The 2,211-nt window shown below is 42.9% G+C and overlaps 1 pseudogene; it reads right to left on the reverse strand.

The window, feature by feature from the left end:
- Positions 1 to 705: 705 nt before the first annotated feature.
- On the reverse strand, positions 706 to 1,708 carry LOC147413134 (syncytin-A-like; annotated as a pseudogene).
- Between the last annotated feature and the right edge of the window lie 503 nt (positions 1,709 to 2,211).

The raw sequence follows: 2,211 nt of genomic DNA on the forward strand, positions 1-2,211 counted from the left end.
CCCCCCAAAAGTTTAAGAACTGTCACCTTGTTCGAGACATCACAAAATGTTGCATGTGGAGGTAGCAACATGAGAAAAAACCAGCCCTATTTATTTATTACTCAATGCTTTAGTAAGGCTTTAAAAGCACTGATAGCCAGGTATTCACTGTGTCCATTCACAATAAAAAACAAAGTAGCTGAAAATTACACACATGGGTGGCAAAGGACTGAAAATCCCAAAATATCAAAGAACAGCCCCATGTAATCCTGACTCTGTTCTTTGTAAGCAACTCAATCACTGCTCAAAAGCCCTCTGCCTGACGCACTACAAATTCAAGTATTGTACTGAATGGCTTCGGTCTAATTTCTTTAACTCTGACGTTATCAATGAACTCAGAGAACCAGCAGCTTTAACCAGACCCTGCTACCTCGCAAACAGGTTGGTGCGGGAGCTGTGTGAGAACACTGACACGATCAATGTGATCTAACAAGTGAACCTTTATTTCCGTGTTTCCAGTGCAATTTATAACCCTCGACCACACCCAATAAATACTGATTGGCTTCATCGCAAATAATCGGCCCATAGTCCAACCCGACTGGCCACATTGCGAGTCATGTTCAAGTCACGTTCACAGATGTTCACACCCATCTTCTTCAGGAATTAAAACTGCGTCATTACTGGCGGCTGTCTCTTCTCCTGCACCTGTAAGATGTTGATGCCCCCTGCACTGGAAGTTGTTTATGCTTTCAGCAGTTCCGGTACATCCCAGCCCAGGCTCTCTGAAAAGGCTGGATTGTTCACATGTCCCTTAGTTTCTAAATATCCTTCCACATATCCCCCTTCCTTTTTTTTGAACAATCCAGACTTGTTTTACAGCCCGCTCGACCATTGAGCTTATGTACCGTAGGATACAAGGTAGCATCAGCAGTACAATTCATATCATGATAACAATAAGGATACCATACTTTACCCAGTGTAGTAACCATTCACTTATACCCCAAGAACTCAACCACGTGTCCAACAGAGAACGATTAATGCCAATCTTTTCGATTTTCTTTTGCAGATTTTGTATGTACTTGTGAATTGATTGAGAATGATCAGAAAGATTCATGCAACACAATCCCTCAAATTCTTCGCACCTGTGACCTAATGCCAATAACAAGAAATCTATGGCCGCTCTATTCTGTAATACTGCACGTCTAACACCATCTACATCTTCCAGCAATTCTGTTAGTATGCTTGAGGTCAGATTAATTTGCTTAGCAGTCCAGCATGCTAAATGCGATAGTTCTCGCAAGGCATTGCCTCCAGCAGCTCCTGGCAAAAATAATGATAAAGCAATTCTAGAAGCCCTTCCCAAAAGCTGCACGTTATCGTTACAATCAGGCGTCAGCTGTGATAAGTCTCTCTTTAAGCAATTATGACTTCTAAGCTGTAGTATAGAAGGTGCAAAAAGTGTCAGTTGCCCAAGATAACATGGTCCCCCAATTACTTTTTTCGGAATCCCTTGCCACACTCTATCTCCGCAAATTAAAAAGATACCCTCCGGTAACGCCTCAGCACTACCATTGTTCCAAATACTCACTTCGTTCCCTAGTGTTTCCCATCCAACTGCTCCGTCACAGTAACCATTTTTGCTCCTGTAATCATACCATGGGGAAGGACTGGTTATGTTCGTCCATCCAGTCCAGTCAAATTTTTTGTGCACATCACCTCCTATAACCATTCTACCTGCAAAGCCAAAGCAAGAAGTATTGCCATAGCTAGAACCTACCAAATCTAATTCCTGCGGATCCCGCGGTAATGTTTTGTTGAGGTGTTGAATGATCAGTGCCGTTGCCAACCCCGTCATATTTTTACCTCCTTTTTTACAATTAGGCAGAACCTGTGTTTGTTTGAATATTGCAAAGCATGTGCGATTGACCACACTTTCGATTAAGATGGAACTATTTGAGACAAACCCGGTCCAATCTCGCGGATCGAAATATGGAACTCCAACCAAGCATGTTCAAAAAGGATCAGAAGGAGTGGTCATAGATAGGCAAAAGGCATTGTTCCCTGTTTCATTGGCCCATGTTACCCACATATTCTGTCGGATGTCAATTCTATGCAGAGCAGTTGTCATCATCAGTAGACTGCAGGCTATCACTGTTTGTCTCCACATCCTTGTTTGTGTCCGGTATATATGGCCTCACCCACTGTGCTGGAACCCACAGTGGTCCATTACCT

This window comes from Leptosomus discolor, unplaced genomic scaffold (assembly GCF_034619465.1).
Source record: "Leptosomus discolor isolate bLepDis1 unplaced genomic scaffold, bLepDis1.hap2 HAP2_SCAFFOLD_48, whole genome shotgun sequence".
Classification (NCBI taxonomy): Eukaryota; Metazoa; Chordata; class Aves; order Leptosomiformes; family Leptosomidae; genus Leptosomus; species Leptosomus discolor.